Source organism: Cavia porcellus, unplaced genomic scaffold, assembly GCF_034190915.1.
Source record: "Cavia porcellus strain 051 isolate PalLab524CR breed Dunkin Hartley unplaced genomic scaffold, mCavPor4.1 scaffold_5, whole genome shotgun sequence".
NCBI lineage: Eukaryota > Metazoa > Chordata > Mammalia > Rodentia > Caviidae > Cavia > Cavia porcellus.
The window spans coordinates 26,141,870-26,160,024 of NW_026947488.1; the positions used below are offsets into that span (position 1 = coordinate 26,141,870).

General features: G+C 41.0%; 1 protein-coding gene and 1 pseudogene across 2 annotated transcripts in view; one reads left to right on the forward strand and one right to left on the reverse strand.

Moving 5' to 3' along the window:
* Positions 1–211: 211 nt before the first annotated feature.
* Positions 212–18,107, reverse strand: LOC100731277 (uncharacterized; annotated as a pseudogene).
* The window catches only part of Edem2 (ER degradation enhancing alpha-mannosidase like protein 2), a 38,178-nt gene continuing 29,642 nt past the window's right edge, over positions 9,620–18,155 (forward strand). The window contains exons 1-2 of one of the 2 annotated variants that reach the window (XM_063248465.1): positions 10,045–10,131; positions 12,853–12,955. The gene's annotated coding sequence lies outside the window, so the exon portion shown is untranslated. Of the gene's footprint in view, positions 10,132–12,852; positions 12,956–18,155 lie in introns of both variants that reach the window. The other variant, XM_063248466.1, reaches the window with a different exon arrangement.

Below are 18,155 nucleotides of genomic sequence, written 5' to 3' on the forward strand. Positions count from 1 at the left end.
AGCTCTGTCTTTAGGATGCCAAAGTTTGTGAATTTAATGTCACATAGAATCTCAAAATTGTATTTGAAGCCAGGTGTAATAGCACCTGTAATCCCAGCACTTGGGAGGCTGAGGCAAGAGTTTCTCTGCAGGTTCAAGGCCAGCCTGAGCTTCACAGTGAGTTCAAGGCCATAGTGAGTTTAGACTACATAGGGAGAACTTGTGTCAAAACAAACAAACAGGTAGACAAATTTTTATTTGCTCTTTCTCCATCGATACATTTTTAAGCATATACCTCCAATGTACTGGAATGTTTGCTATATTATATACATTATAAAACATGCCCCAAATCCATACTGTGTTAGGCCTATAATTGTTTCTGAGATGGGCCAAGCTTGTCTCCATGTTAGAGGTTAAAATTAAAGCTCAGAAAAATCTAAATAATGGCCCAAGGTCCTACACCTTGGTAAGTGCAGAACAGGGATTTGAACTTAAAGATGCTCAGGGAATGGGGTGAGGTTCAGGGCCATTTGGGGTGGGAGAGCTGGTGAGTTGGGGCAACTTGAGAAGTTTTAAATTCTAAACCCAGGAAAGAAAGACAAAGGGAAATGCTAAGACCAGGGTCCACAGTGCGTCTAGTCAGGGCAGCAAAGGGGCCGAAAGTCACAGAACAGAACGGCGCCAGGCCAGCAGCTGGGGTCTGACTGATGCCTGAAGAATGAGGGTCCTCATGAGCAAAAGGAAGTGAAGGAAGCAAGTGGGAGTGTTTCCCACTTCAGAGAGCACCTGCAGGGGAGAGATAAGGGGAACAGGAAGCTGTCCCGGGCCTGTGCTATCCAGCCCATGGGTGAGGAGAGGCGCTGCCAGGGCTGCAGAGCCCGGCCGAGCCAAGGACTGGCAGTGTGCCCAGCTGGACTCCAGAGAATCACCCCTCCCTTCCCTCTTAGCTCCGGAAGACAGACAACCGGCGCAATTCAGGTAACAAAGGAGCATGGCCTCTGCCGAGGCGCCTCCCCCTGAGGACTCAGAGTCCTTACAACAGTGCAGAGCTTACGATGCGCCTGGCACAGTAATAACCAAGCAGAGTGCTTGTGCTTGTCCGTCATTAGTGCCCTATGAAAACGCTGGGGAACAGCTATGACTCTCGTATTACAGATGAGGCCACAGAGGCGCCCGAGGGAACTGGCTTGCTTGAAGGCACCCAGATGGTCAAAGGCAGAGCCAGGACTCACACGTAGGTAAGGCGAGCTCCGAAACATGCTTTCTTCATTATGAGAACATCCTAGAAGGAGCAGTAGGGTGTTGCGTGTCACTGTGCCTGAACCACAGAAGTGTGGAGTCGGTGGGGAAGATAAGAAAGGAGCATGGCTTAGGAGCAGCAAACCCAGTCCTATTCCAGGAGGGATGACACAGACAAAAAGTGGTTTCCTGAAGGGAAGACAAGGAAATAGATAAAGATCTTAAATCCCCAAACACTTTGATTTAGGGAACATGGAAAGAGGCTCCACAAGGTCAGGAAGATTCCAGCCCATTCCTGTCCCGGTGATAGGTGAGAAACTGATATTTTTGGCATGGCTTCTACCTTTTTCTCTCATTTTATCTTTCCCTGTATTCCTTTCAACCCAACCCTACTTTTCCTAATTTCCTGAACATAGAATTTATAAATGTTATCTTTTACAGTCTTTATCATATCTTTAGATAACCAGTAGTTTCTACTCTTAAATGGATTAAATTTCTCTCTCTCCTCCTTTATAATATGTGCTTTTTATGCCCTCTTTTCGAAATCCTTTCCTGTCTGACAGGGTTTCACTGTGTTGCCCAGAACAGCCTTGAACTCTGGGACTCAAGCAATCTTCCTAGTTTAGTCTCTAACATAGTGAGTGTTACTGAAAATATTTTTTAAAATCTCAAACTCGAGCTGGGCATGGTAGCACATGCCTGTAATTCTAGCACCTAGGAGGCTGAGGCAGGAGGATCACTTGAGTTACAAGTTAGTCTGGGCTAGATAGTGAGTTTCAAGGCAGTCTAGACTACATAGTGAAACTTTGTTTCAAAATACAAAACAAAACAAAAATCTTTTTCAGGAGGTGGGTTGGATTTAGCTCAGCAGTGTAACCAATCGCCTGCCTAGCAAGGGCAAGGTTGTGAGTTTAATCTCCAGTACCCTCCCCCCAATCTTTTTTAAACTAAACATGGTAGCACATGCCTATAATCCCAGCAGTGAGGAGGCTGAGGCAGAAGGATCACCATGAGTCAAGGCATAGTGAGTTCAAGGCAAGCATGAACTACACAGTGAGACTCTGTCTCAAAAATAAATAAATAAACATGTAATTAAATACCTCACATTCTTCTAGGTATGGTGGTACATACCTATGGTCCCTCGAGGAAGCTGAGGAAGGAGAATGGCAAGCTCAAGCCTAACCAGAGCAATTTAGTAAGACTTGTCTCAAAATTAAAAATACAAAGAATGGGGGATGTAGCTCAGTGCAAAGGCCAGGGATCTGAGTCAGGAGGCGCGGGCATGGCAAAGCTGGGGAAGTCAGTGTGACCTGTTAATTACACTATCCCAGGACACATGCATAGAGCTGGTGCCAAACCCTTGCACATGGACTTCTCACAAGACCTTGAGCAGGTTTTCCATAGGATGGCAGAGACCTGACCTCAACATGGGGGGGGGGGACCACAATAAGGTCCGCACTGAGTATCTGCTACTGTGTGCTCTCTTGTGTGATGGCTGCCTTCAGGCTGCAGGGTACACTTCTTTTCCTACCTTTACTTGGCTGAAACCCACTCTGCAGAGCCTTTTCTTTTCCGATGTCTCATAGAACTTTGCTACCATTTATGCTTATCTTGACCCATTTTTTTTTTTTTTTTTTGCTCAGGACAGAAAGACCCTAGAAAATGCCTCTAGAAGGGGGCTCCAGCACCCCAAAATCTGGTAACAAGTTCAGCCAGTCCCCAGTAGCACAAAAACAAACACCAAAACCCAAAAACTCAAGTTCTAACTGCTTATTGGTAGCAGATAGAAATGCTGATAATCTTATTGCATTGACTCTGTATCTTGTAACCTTAATAAATTCTTTTATTTAGTCTAATAATTATGGATAGATTCTTTTGAATTTTCATTATTCATAGTTAGCACTAGTAGACAATATATTTTTCCTCCTATACAATTTCTTTATTGTTTTTGCTAAACCTTTAGTATAATGTTGACTAGAAATATTGATAGTTTATTTGATTGTGATAGAGAATAATGAAAAAATATATATTTTTGGTTTAAAAAGGAAAGTGTTCAACATTTGACTATTAAATGTGATACTTGTTCTACATTTATAGATACATCCTTTATTAGATTAAGAAAGAGTCAGTTTAGTCTTGGTTTGCTGAATTTTTATCATAAATACTTAGAGTTTTTCAATTGGTTGTGGTGACATAGGTCTATAGTCCGTGCATTCTGAGAGGCTGAGGCAGGAGGATCACCTTGGTACAAGACCAGTCTGGTTAGATAGTGAATTCAAGGCCACAGTAATTTCAAGGGCAGCCTGATTTTTTTTAAAATTTTATTTAAGGAGAAAAAAGAAAAAAAAAAACAGAAAAAGGGTACAAGTTATACAGAATTTCAGAAAAAGTAAACAGTAGGAAATCACTAGTTAATTACATATTGTCATCTTGGAAATAGTTGAAGTTACAAAATTAAAGCATATACAGGTGACTTTCAAACAGTGAGACTGCAAACAGTTTTGTTCAATGATCCAACAAAACTCAATAATATGGTTATCTATCTTATACACTTAAATATATATGCAGTTATATCTTTTAGAGAACTTTCTTTTCCTTTCTTTTGTACAATGACAATTACACATTTTGGGTTTTATTACTCTCACAGTTCTTACTACTTTTTTTTTTTTTGAAGAAAGTAAAACCAAATGTGACATACCAGGACAGAGTCAGTCAAATCAAAAGGATGGACATAATACATAATGTAAAAACAAAATACAAGGTGATCAACAATGGTTACCATAATGCCTCTTGTTATCTTAAAAAGAATTGCCTATATCATCAGTTATAATAAAATTGTACAAAACAGTAAAGAATAAGACCAATAAAACCAAAACATTGGAGATATTAGAGGACTTCAAAAAAAGATAATAGTCAACCAGAATGGGCGTCACAATGAATCTTATTGTCTTCATAGTTGTTGCCTATACTTTCAAACTTGGTACTATCAAGCATAACAGAATAGAGGAAAATCAGTCAAAACAAGATGATGAGAGCAATACAGAGTGTCAAATCAAGTTAATAGGAAATCAAAGTGGGTTACTATAACATATCCTGCTATTTTTTATTTATTTTTCCCTTAATTAAAAGGATAAAAATAAAAAAGTAGATAATAAAAAGAAGATTGAGATAAAAAAGAGGGCATAACAACAAAACAGTGCAGGTCAAAACATAGCCATTTAAGCAAAATATTGTTTCACCACAAGATAATCTCGACATAATAGTAGTTACCATAGTGTTTCTTCTCTTAAAATCTTTGGGTATAACTTGGTATACTGTAGCATCAAACATATCAAGACAATGTAAAACCGTTCAAGAGAATGACTGTATTACAGGGTATTTAGAATCAACTAACAGAAAATGAACAATGGTTTCTGTATAATCTCCTTGTCTATAAAAGTTTTGTTTATATTATCACATATAATAAAATCCAATAAGATACAACATGTTAAAACCGATGGAGACAGAAGAACAAAAGCTTGATGGGACTTCAAAACAAGAGGATATTAAATCAGCACTACCTATTATGATGTCTTGTTTTCTCCAAAATGGCTGTTCCTACTATCCAACCTTCTCTGCCTCATTTCTGTTGAGCTCTTTTTCTGTCATTAGTTGTCAGTTTGTCTTCTTCATTTCACTTTCTGCTCCATTCATTGTGGCCGCTTTGCCACTGTTTCTGGAATCTTGGTATTTTTCATTTTTAGAATATCCTGCAGTAATCTCTGTAGAGTTGATTGGTAGTTGCAAATTCCCTTAGTTCCTCTTTATCCTGGAAGCACCTTGTTTTTCCATCAATTTCCAGGGACAGTTGTGCAGGATATATCAATCTTGGCTGGAGGTTATTATCTTTCAAAGCTTGAATTATTCCCCCCACGCTCTTCGTGATTTGATGGTTTGTGCCGAGAAGTCTGCTGTAATTCTCATGGGTGTTCCCTTGTAAGTGATCTGTTTCTTGTCTCTGACGGCTTTTAATATTCTGTTCTTATATTGGATTTCTGGAATTTTGATTATTATATGCCTGGGTGTAGCTCTGTTTGGGTTGTAGGTGGCTGGGGTCCTGTATGCCTCATACCTCTGAGTATCTTTACCTTTTGCTAAATTAGGGAAATTCTCCTGGATTATTTCTGAGAATAGCTTTTGTAGTTCATTTGTTTGAGTCCCTACTTCTTCTTTTATGTTTTAATTCTTAAGTTATAGATCCTCTTATCATCTTCTAGTCTTTGTATTATTGCTGTTTGTTTTCTTGTTATTTTTAAGAAGTTTCTCATTTCATGCTTCTACCTTACAAATCTGTCCTCCAGTTCTGATAATCTATCCTTAGTTTCTTTCAAGCTGTTATGCCAGCTTTCAATAGAGTTTTTAGTTTCCTGGTAGTCTCTTTGAACCTGCTTCACATATTCTATGTTTTCTCTATTTTCTCCATCAAACAATTCTCCCCTTTTTTTCTGTTCTTCCATTCCACCATCTGTTTTTTCTTTGGCTGTGCTTAGCATTTCTCTAACTATTCTACTTATTTCTTGCTTTATTTCTTTAAATACTTCATTTTTGAACTCGTCTATGAGGCTCCAGAGATACCACTTTATGTCTATAGGTGCCGTGTCAGATACTGCATATTTTCTGTCTTCATTTTCTTTTGCATTTACCTTTCCTGGATCAGTGTTCTCAGGATTGGGGACTGAGGACCCTTTCTTGTTGCTCCCTTTTCCCATACTTTTTGTTCCTTCCATACAAGCGTATGTAGGAGGCCCAGTTTTTTTTTCTCTTTGTTACAGTTTGTTTGAATCCGCCGGCTAGGTGTTCCCACCCACTGCAGTGTACTAGGGAGACACAGACCTGGGCAGCCTCTGCTGGGCCCGCCCCTCCAGATCAACCTAGTGAAGGCTTCACTGCTAGGGTACACCGCCAGGTGCAGGGACCTGATTTGGGCTAGCCTGGATCTTAGTCCATGGCATCACCAGGCCAAGTGCTCCCCACCACTCCTGCTTGAGAGGGGAATATGCGACTAAAGTCAGTGCAGGGCCCTGTTCTGGCTAGTCTGCTCGTTCCCAGAATGTCCTCTGTTGGAGCCTCCTAGTCTATGAAAGGGTCCCCATTTCTCTCACTCACCGCAAGTTGATGCAGGGCTCCCTGCCAGTCCCGCTCTCAAAGCCATTTGGTTTGCCGATTCCAGCTCTCAGAGCTTTCGTGCGTCTCTCTCCCTGCCGTGCGGATTGGGACGCACTATTGCGCGGATTGGGACGCAGTATGGGCAGCAGGAAATTCAAATCGGGGCTTCCAATGGCGCAGGATCCAGCTTCCGCACTGAGATTTTATCTCTTCCTGTTATAGCATCAGGATTGCATTTCCAGATGGTTTCTCTCAGCTTAGTTCGTTCCTGGGTCAGCAGGGTACATCTCCCCTCGCGTAGGACTCCTCACACGGCACCACTCCTGGATTCTAAACTGGTAATCTCAGAGAGCTTCCGTGGCTGCTGTTATTTGTCTACCATGTTCTCCCGGAAGTCCAGCCTGATTTTCCTAGTGAGATGCTGTCTTCAAAAAACAAATAAATGTTTTGAGTTTTTCAAATCCTCTTTTATTACCTAACGAGATGATTATAGGGTTTACCATCTTTAAGATAGGAATATGACAAACGCATTAATTTTCTAGTAGTAAATTTATCTTGCGTTGCCAACATAGAATAACTTTTTCATGAAGCCCTGTCTTTCTTCTATTTCACAAAGCTCCTAAGGTTCTGTAGTCTCCTTCAAGTCCACTGCACTCCTTCAAAGCATCTTTGGATACTGCCTTTTCCTGAGAGGTTTAGGGCCTGTCCAGTGGCCTCTCTGAGCTCATCAGTAACAAATGAAGAGAAACAGTGCCTGCTTCATAGCATTGCTGTGAGAATGAAATGAGGTAATGTGAGGGAATCACTTGAACACCTCTGGACCCTACTTTGTTTGTTAGTCCACAGAACTGGCCACTACACTCTTCTCCTTCTCCACCTCCTTCCCCTCCATCTCTTTCTCCTCCTCTTTCTTCTTCCTATCCTCCTCTTCCTCCCCCTCCTCTTCTTTTTTGAGACTCTTTTGAGGCAGTTCAGGCTGGCCTTGAACTCACAGCCATCACCCTGCCTCAGCCTTCCAAATGCTGGATTATGGGTGTGTGCCACCACACTCAGATACACACTCTGCTTCTACCACTCTGAAGGGCTCACAAGTTAAGGGCTTCTGGTTAAGATTAGTGAAGGGCACAGGTTATTTAACGATTTCGTCTTTCTTTCTTCTGTGTTCTCTACAGCTTTTAGTATCCTGCCTCATTCTTTTATTCAGTGCATGTTTACTGAGCATTTGCCAGAACCAGAAGCAGACAGGATCCTTCCCCAGGTAGCAGTCAGCAGAGTAGGGGAGAAAGACAAATAAGCAAACAATGATAATGCAATGTGATAAGTGTCAAGATAGAAGGTGAAGGAGGAGGAGGACAGGGCTGAGGGATACGGGGGACATTTGGAGAGATGAGAGTCCTCTGACATAGCCTGGAGGAAGGGAATGCTTCTCAGAGAAGGTGATGCCTAAGCTAAGTACAAAGGTGATGCCTAAGCTAAGTCCTGTGGGACAAGTAAGGGACAGGAGTGATGGTGAGGGGAAGTTGTTTCAGCAGGATGAAGCAGATGGTGCAAAAGAATATAACAGGAGTAGGGTGAGAATATAACATGACTTAATGGTACTTGCAACAGAATAGCTGGTGAGGAGGGGAAGGTAATGTGAAGAGGTAAGGGTGCACAGTCAGATGAGAAACTCTTTATCCTGCACTAAGGAATCAAACTTTTTTTTTTTTGATACTGAGGATCAGATACAGGCCTCCTGCATGCTAGGAAAATGTTTTACCATTGAGTTACATCCCAGCAGTGGCGGTTAGCGTAGAGTGGAAATTCGATTGGTTTTGGGATCTACCCAGGGGCTGGTGGAATAGTCTGTGGGTGCCTGGGTGGGTCATGGAGGTGTGGCCTTGGGCTCTATGTGTGGTCCCTGACCTTCGTCTCTGGCACTGTTTCCTTCCTCTGCTTCCTGGTCCCCATGAACTAAGCAATTTTGTTCTGCCAGGTGTCCTTCTGCCATGACGTTCCTGCCTTGGAGCCAAGGGAGGATGGACTGAATCCCCTGAAACCAGGAGGCAAATTAAATTTCTACTTTAAGTTTTGGGTGTCGAGTGCTGTGTCTCAGCAATGAGAATGTAATACACCAGCCCTGGGAACTGAACTCAGGACCTTGCACTGAACGACATCCCCAGCCTTTTTTATATTGAGACATGGCCTTGCTAAATTGCTAAGCTGCCCAAACTGGGTTTGAACTTTTGATCCTCCTGTCTGAGCCTCTCAGAGTGCTGGAGTTACAGGTATGCACCAGCACACATGGGTGGAGATTTATTTTGAGCGGATTCTTTCTTGCATGTTTGGCCCCATGAATGCATATTTATTCAGGTACCACTTACTCCAGGAAATCTTCCCTGAATTCATGCCTATAAACCTTACACATTTCCTCAGTTCTATTACAGCCCTCTCTTTGCCCCATCGCAATCCATACCTCTTCATATTTATTTTTGCATCTTTCACATCAGAGATATACGAAGGAGGAGCATGTATCTGAATATTTCTGTCATGGCAAGTTAGAAGAGTACTTGACACATAGTAAGTGCCCAAGAGATGTAGTGATTTTTTTTGAGACAGGGTCTCACTATGTAGTGCAGGCTGCCCTTGAACTCACTTATGTAACCTAGGTTGGCTTCCAACTCACAGAAATCCCCGTACCTCAGCCTCCTCACACGATGTTTTGGATCAGTGAACAAACAGTGTTTCCAGGGAAGGAGAAAAATACTGATTAGCAAAGCTCTTGACACTAAGAAAATTCTTCATTTTTTTTAGTCTCTGCCTTCACATCTGAAAAATGAGGCTACACCTATATCAAAGAGATATCATGAGTCTGCATATTACTTAAACCAAGGTCTCACACTGTGTCAAGGCTAATTCTCAGCATGTTAAAAACATTTTTCTCATACAAATAGACAGTAAGTATGGGTCAAAGTTTCATTTAACTCAATGAAGGGACTAGCAGGATGGCAAAACAGAAAATAAAAACTAGAGTGTTTGAAGTCATGGAAAATAAAAATTTTGAAATTTTATTAAATAAAAATGAATTAATATCATTTTGTTTGATAATCCTGTTATACAAGGTTATCAAACATAACTTTTGGTATTCCCCTGGCTACTACAGAAAAGGAAATTGCCACATTGTATTACTTTACAAGATTACGTAATACCTGAACCTCATTAAGTTATGTAAATGACGTTACAAGTTTTCTTCAGAGACAGATGACGCTTAAGTAGACTCGCTAGTCAAGATTTATCATGACACTGAAACATCACACAGCCATCTTTTTACCTTAGTCACATATTTTGGACTATGTTTTTTGTTTTCTTTTTTGGAACAGTTTTCTTAATAACAGGCAGTTTAGTGCAGTTGATACTAACATTTTTATAAGGCTTTCCTTGTGAGTCATGACAGCAGAGCAGAAAGCAGCAACAAATCAGCCTCTCCAAGATTTGGAACCCAGATACTGAAGAACAACAACCTGAGGAAGAAAAGGAGGAGGAAGGTGGGTCCTTGGGTCTCAGAAAGGATTTGAAGAGAAAATTGGAGACCATGTGGAAATCAAAGAATCAGAGCACAGTGCAGAAACAGGAAGTGACAATCTGCACTTTCTCTTTGGCTTCTGGCTCATGGAAAGGGAAAGGAATGTCTCTCTGCAGAGACACAGTGCAAGCTGACAACTCCAGAGGCCTTCAGGGAGAAATGCACCAGTGAAACGGAGCAGTGGTTGACGTGCGCTACACCAGCAGGTGAGTAATTTCAGTCAGGTGCCTACCGTGCCCCTAGAGAGAGTGCCTGTTGGACACTATTTTAGGGATGAGCAAAGGAACCCAGGACCCACAGCAGCAGTGGGTTAGCTTTGTCTCAGCGCTTCCAGTGTTAAACTCCCACAGGGACTGGGTAAGGAACATCCACGGGAGACATGCATGATCAAGGAACCACGGTCAGATTGGCAGGAGATGCCCTGCGTGTTATAAACTGTCATGGCTCGAAGGTGGGGCTTTTGCAGACGTGATCACTTCTAGGCCTTTGGCTGCATCTAAGAGTGTGTGACGTGGGATTGATTCACGGTGTAATGTAGGATCAAGGGCACTAGGATTAAGGGTGTAAGTGCTACCCACTTTAAGTAGTCTGGATAAAATATAAGGGAGAAAAACATGCTGTTAAAGGCCCTCTCTTGTTGCTTTGCTGCCTTCTGACCACTATGAATATTTCTCCTTGCTGGGCCTGTGTGCCGCACCACCCTGCCTTGGAGCCTGCTGATTATGTATTGAAACCCCTATAGACTATGAGCTAAGTAAACCTTTTCCCTTTTAACTTTGGGTGTCACGCATTTTATCTCAGCAGCAAGAAAAATAAGACAGAAGCTAAGCTACTCAAGCCCTACCCCCATGATCAGAGGCAAGGTTCAGCCTGAATTTCTGTGAAAGTCCCAAACTGCCCAAAAACACAGCTGGCTTTGTGGGCTCACCTTGCACAGGTCTGGGCTCTGGCTGCCTCTCTAGTCTACCAGCAAAAGCAAAGTCATGTCTTACATTACACCTAATCTTAGCCCAAGGGCCTAGAAGCGATCATGCCTTAAACTGGACATTCCCACAAAACTGTAGACCCCAAAACATAACCACAGGCTTGAAATCACAGAGAAAATGTCTCTCTTTTTTTCTTTGCTATGAGTCTTTTAAAATGTTTTAAATTCAGCTTTTTAGGGGATCACTTGTTTCTTTTTGTGTGTGTGAGTGTGCACATTGCTTTTAGTTTGTATTTTGTTTTGTTCTTACTTTTGTTTTCTCCCTCTCATTTTCTCCTGTCTTCAGTTCCCTGAGGCTTGGGTAATCTGCCTTTGGCCTTGTTTTTAATCACTTTTTCTTCTTTTATTTCTGTATTTTTTCTTCTTATCCCCCCCCCCTTTTTTTGGTCTTTTTCTTTTTTTTTTTTTTTTTTTTTTTGGTCTTTTTCATTTTTATCGGTACCAGGGATCGAACTCACGACTGCCTGCTTGCAAGGCAGGCGCTTATGCCGCTGAGCTAAATTCCCAGCCCCTTCTTATCCCTTTTAAATGTCCTCCCCTTAGGGGAGAGTTGCTCTACTGAGTGAATATTTACTGGATATAATTTTGCATTTTGTCGTAATCCTTTAACAGTTGTCTGTGAAGGTTACTGAAAAAGGCAAAAGTGTGTTCCTGTGTCCATTTCCTCATTAAACAAACTAGACCACAACTGTGAGATCAAAGCACACAGAATGATCAAAACTCCAAAGCTGGAGCCAAGTTACTTTTGACACCTGCTATATAAATGACAGGGAGCAGCGCAGCATTCCCTTGTCTGACCAGTGTACATAGCACTGTTTCCAATCCATCCAACCTTAATTTCCCCCAATTCAACATCTAATAGGTGTACTCTGATCAATATTGGATGCAGCTTTCTGGGTCCTTTACTTTACTATATATGTGCCCCACACTAAATGTGATTAATAATCAAAATAATCTCTTTGAGAAACCTTTGTACCAAAATACCAGATTCCCTATTAATAAGAAAAGGGGATCAAGTCTAACAGGCCAAAATAGAAGACAAAGAGTCTGTCAAAACTCTTTGAGATGGCACAGAACAGCTCTGACCTCAGACCCTCTATGCTGAAGGAGTCACTAGCAGAAACTCCTCGGAGTATGTGTGGATGAGCTTTAAGTATCTAGAGTCCAGGGGGAAACAGGAATATTTCTTTCCCATGTAGTCATCCTCTGAGCTCTCAGCAGATCTGTCATTGTAGCCACCTTCCAACTTGTGTGCTTATTTGTCCTTATTTTGTATTTTATTGTTAGTTACAGGGACGTGGACTTTTCCTTCTAATCTTCTTAGTGTCTCTTTCCTCACTTTCTTCCCAACGACTGAATGCTGAATCATCTGACCGGGAAGTGTGATTTTCTGACCCTAAAAATAAGGCTGACTTTTTGAGACACTTTTTTCTTTTTCTTGTGCTTATGTGGTTGCTTTTTCTCCTTCTTCTTCTTCTTTCTTTTCTTTTCTTTTTTTTTTTTTTTTTTTTTTTTTTTGGTACTAGAAGCACTGATTTCTTTGAGAACTTACTTGTTGGGAAGGGGTTGGGGATATAGGTTAGCAGACATAAGTGCCTGCCTGGCAAACATGAGGCCTTGACGTTGAGTCCCAGTACCCACAAAAAAACAAAACAAAACACAAAAAACCTTGTTTGAGGAATCTGCTGTTACACCTGTAGGTTCCTTCTTGCTTTTCTTCTGCCTTTTTGTGTGAACTTTTTATGTGCCTCTTTTTGTGGACTTTTTTCTTATGTTTGTGGAATTTGTGGGTAGATGATTTTATCTGGGAGATATTTTCTTCCCATTGGTAACATCTCGCAGACCACTATCTGTTTCACTCTTGGGGTATAACTCCTTATGAGCACTCTGACCTCATCTGTCTTGCTTATTAGCGCCATAATCATATAATTTCTTGTTCCAGGATTTTGCCTAAGGAAATCATCTTCCTGTGTCCCAGGAATTTCACTCTTTGGCCTCCAGTATCCTCTCTGACTTTCTTCATCAAAACCATCACTACACATCTGGTATGAACTGTTAGGTAACATTTTCCTTTTGGCTTCCTGGCAAGTATCCTCCACCGGTTTCTCTATTTCTCTTATTTTCCACATACTTGATTCTTCCTGGGTCCTAATATGAGCATCTGTGTGACAGTGACTTTCTTCAGGAGGACATTCCCCAACAGACCCAGGACATGCCTCAGTCCCTCCATCCAGGCCCTGCAGCCTCACGTGGCCAGTTCATCTTTTTTGTAGGCCAACACCTGAATTGTCTGGGAGTCGTATACAATACTACAACTTAGTACCAAAGAACTGGATGCTAGGTCAAATATGCTGCAACCTTTGATCCTTAATAAACAGAAGAGGGCCAGGGATATAACTCAGTGGCACAGCGCCTACCTGGCAAGCACCAGGTCCCGAATTCAATTCCTGTACTAACAAACACAGAAGAGGCAGGATCCTGGGACAGACTTAAAGACCAAAAGACAGCTACATCTAGAAGACATCTCTGAAATGTAGTCATTTCCTGAAGCAGAAATAGCAAAGCAGATGAATATTATAAGGTTCTCAATAAGGTTTCGTTCCCTATACTTTTTTTTTTCCTCCTGACCTGGCACAGTTGACTAGCAGCAGAATTTGGCAGCTACAGGATAGATAGGCTGACGGGAGAACTCTGTAGGACATGGATCTCTTCCTTCCCTCAGCCTGGAACAGGACAGAGCTAGTTCCACATCATCAACCAAGCAGAGAAAGCATCTACTTTGGACATCTCCCATTCCCACTTCCACTTCAAGAAGGACAGTCTTTGAAAGAAATGGATATTTCCAAAGATAGCAGTCCATAGCATGGAAAACCCCACAATTGTGTTTATCACTTTCCATTTATTTTTCCTTTTTTAATTTTAAAAAGAATATGGTAAAGTGCACATAATAGAATATATCATTTTTAAGTACACACTTCAGTGGCAGATTTAGTGACAGGTCTGAGTTCACAGGGAATATGAACATTATAAAAACATGGTCTGGGGCTCTGACAAGGGAGTTACTGATCTGAGAATTTGGACATGCTGGGCACAGGGGAAATGCAAGCATTTCAACAAGGCAACAGATGGGGAATTTCCCAGGAATAGACTAAGTATTTCTGGATAGCCTGAAAGTATGTAATGTGCAGGCTCTGTCCTGGGATTTAACAAAAATTTCTGGCATCAGTTGACCTTTACTGGTTAGAAAAGGGATTCCCAGATACTCCACTGCGTACAGGCAAGCGTACTGGGGACAAAAGGAATCTAGCTTCTGACCTCAAGGAATTGAAATTTTTCTTCTGTCTTTCCAGCAAAAAATAAAGGAATGTGGATTCAGGAATCAAATCATGCTACTAGAGTATGCTGTAGAGGTTGACCAGATTGTCATTTTTAAATTCTATACTGATGTTTTAATTATTTTTATTAATGAGGTAGAGAATATCTGGATCCAAATCTTGACTTTAGATGAGGAGTGGTGGCACACATCTGTAATTCCAGCATTGGGAGGCTGAGGCAGAAGGATTGCCAGAGATGAAGCCAGCCTGAGTTACATAGTGAGTTTGAGTCAGCCCAGACTCTATAATGTGACCCTGTCTCAAAAAAAAAAAAATCTTGATTTCAATATTTGCTGGGGATGAGATATTGATTGTTTCTACTTCTCAGCTTTTAAAACCTGTGCTTCAATTTTAAACACATAAAATACAAATAATAATAATCCCTTAAAGAGTTGTGATAAGGATTAATGGTGTTGATGCCTGTAAAAGCACTAATGTTATCGAGTAGCCTGCTTCTAAAAGTGGCTCACCGATTACACATTACTGGGCTTTGCTCACCTCTCCTTTTGGAGTTAAATTCCAGGTTCTTTTCTTCTCAAACAAAACATGCAAAAAAAAATTGGGCAAAGTTTATTTGAAAAAGTAACAGTAAAGTGAGAGAGAAATTGGCTCTGTAGAGCCAGCTTGGGCTGAGAAAAAGAGGAAAAACCCGGATGAAAATACACCCTGGAGGGTGCAGAGTGGGCTAGCATGAGGAAAGCCATGATAGCAAGATCTTCTTGGTCCTTTATGCTGCCCAGAGAATTTCTACACTGAGATCCCGAGAGAGGTGTGGGTATCCCACACCTCGGATTGACATCAGGTCTAGGCTGTCCTTGAGTTCTCAGAAGTTCACCTGCAGAGATTTAGGAACTGTGTCTGTGCTCCAGGATCTTGTAATGAACTGGTCACATCTAGGTTCCCATGCCCTCGTCTCCTGTCTCACTCCTTCTCATCATCCTCTTCATTCTCTTTTTTCCTTTTCTTTTTTCTTTTTCTCCTCCTTGTTCAGCTAATAAATAGTCAAATTTCATTTGGAATATTACCTTACAGTTTTATTCCACTATACCAATGTTTTCAGGAAGGATTTTTGTAGTTGATGATATGGAATTCTATCTCCTGATGTTTTTTTTCAGTAAATTTGCATAGAACCATCAATATTTTCCTTGTACTGAGAGGTAAAAATCACTCATTTTCCAGACATGGAAACTGAGTCCCCACAAGGCAAAGTGGCTTGTCCAAGATCACAGAGACACTGGTAAATTCATTAGTAGAATCCCGGTCTACTGACTACCAGGCCAAGACTTGCCCCATTCAGTAGAGTCCCAGGACAGTGACCTCAGATACTGATATGATCTAGTGTCCTCTCAGCTCTATTTATTCAGACTCAACGACTCCATCTTTCCAAATATTCTCCAACAGATGTCTTTTTGTCTAGGCAAACTGCCAGTGCTACAAGGGAAAATGCTGTGACTTTCCTTGAAATTTTTATTGTATGCCTAGCACTGAGTCTCAAACTCTTTTTTTCTCTCCCTTTGTCCCTTTATTCTTTTTCTTTCTTTCTCTTTGTCTGTTTTCTTCCTTGCTTCCTTTATTTTTTTCCTGAGATGGAGTCTAATGATAGCCTAAACTGGTCTTGCAGTCACTACGTAGCCCAGGCTAGCCTTGAACTTTCGATCCTCCCCCCTCAGCCTCCTGAGAGCTGGAATTTCAGGCATGTGCCAGCCTACCTGCTACTACTTTCCAGAGAGTACAAATAAATTTTTCTTTCTCATCATAGAACTATGAAATTAGTCACATGGATTATGAAAACATCAGTCATGGTTTTATTCATTCTATAACTGTGGAAATAAGTATTTTCATCAAACTAGGAAAAGAAAATAAAGAAAAATTATGAATATTTTGATATTACTCATAGAGACATATCACTATCAAATTCAGGCAGCCTGGTGCCACCCTCTCTGCAAACCTTTTATCTAATCTAGAGTTTTGAATGGAGGACAAAAAAGATAAGCTCAAGACAATTAAGATAGGCTGAGTTTCAGAACAGAGAAAGGCCCAGACCTGAAAAATACTTCAAATGTTTCCTAGGCTAAAAAACACCTCTTTAAACTTCAGGTCCTAAAAATAAAAATTTAGGTCCTATTTCTGGGACATAGAAATGTTTACCCTATTAGCCTATTTGGAAAAAGAGTCTATAAACATATGATTGAGAATCTTGAGATAGGAGATTATCATGTATTACCCAGGTAGGTTTGAAACGCAATAAAAAGTGTCCATGAAGGTGAGAAGCAAGCCAGGCATAGTGGTACATGGCTCTAATCTCAGCATTCAGGAGGCCAAGGTAGGATAATTTACCTTGAGTTCTAGGCTAACCAGAGCTACAGTATGAGACCCTATGGGGGTGGGGGAGGTAGAGGGAGGTGTGACACACATTCAAAGAGGAGATGATGTGAAAAACAGACACAGAATGCCAGAAGTTAGAAGAAAGGCAAGAAATGAATTCTGCCCTTGAGCTTTTAGAGTATGAATGTCCCTGCTAAAAATTTAATTTTGACTTAGTGAAACTGATTTCAGGCTTCTGTCTTTTAGGGCCCAAAATAAGTTTCTGTTGCTATAAGCCGCCAAGCTGGTGGTAATTTGTTATGCTGTAACAGGAGACTCATACAGTGCCCTGTGTTGTTATCCAGATCTCAGCTTACTGTGGTCCATTTGGCACCTCCAAGAAGAGTTTCCAAAACCATCCTAATGTCTACCAACTGGCTCTCTGCCAGCGTGACAAGTATAACACATAACACAATAGCTCACAAGTAATATTAAGTATTACTATAATTCTTGATTTACAGATGAGAAAAAACAAAACTTCTTTCCCCAAAGAAGGACCTGGTAGACTTTTGATTGGTGAGCCATTTGTAAAGAAACTATGGATAACATGATGACTCTGAGCTCAGAGAATGGAAGAGGCTTGTCCTGGGTGACATATATAAATTGTACATCAGTGGCAGGGTTGTAACTGAAGCCCAGATTTGACTTTAAATTCATTCACACTGATCAAAATCATAAGTGTTACTATAGTCTAACGTGTTATCCAAACTCTAGGAACTTGCAAAAAGGAAAATGGAAAAATGAGTTTCAAACTTTCTCAAAGCTATATTAATTCTCAAGATCTTTATTCCCAAATGGGACACTGCAGGCTGCAACCAGTGAGATGGTCTCAAGTGCTGGGAAAAGCACTCTTCTCAGTTGGGATCAAGACCAAAGGGATTACGATGATGTGACCATAGCCAAAAATAAAAGTACTTACGAACTCCTAGACATGAAAAGATTTCAGGAAACCTAAGAGTGGCAGTTTTGGAAAAAATAATTTTAAGCTGTTGTACAATAAGGGAACTGGTTTAGAAAACTCACTGCCTCTAACTGGTCAAACCTGAACTTTTTTCTTTCTTTCTTTCCTTTATTAAATACAAGGTCTCACTATGTAATTTAGCTTGGCTTGGAATGATCCTCCTGCTCTGGCCTTCCAAGTGCTGGGATTACAGGCAGCCGCCACTACCTTGGCATTTGCTTTTTTGGGGGAGGGTCTCTTATTTCATTCATTTTATTTATGTCCATTCAACAAATATTGGGCCCCTGCTTATAAATGCTTAATAAAGTAGATGATGAAAAAAAAATAATGCTTTTAAAGTGTTCTATGCTATTTTAGTTATACAAGTACTCAATAAATCTTAACTAGCATTATTAAAACATTAATTAGTAACAATAGTAACAGCAGCCACTCTCTGTAAGACACGTTTATGTCAGGTTGGGCTACTGTGGATACACCTACACGCTCTTCGCCACCCATTGCATTCTGGGGCTTGTAGTCCGGAAGTCAATGGCTGATTTCTCGGTG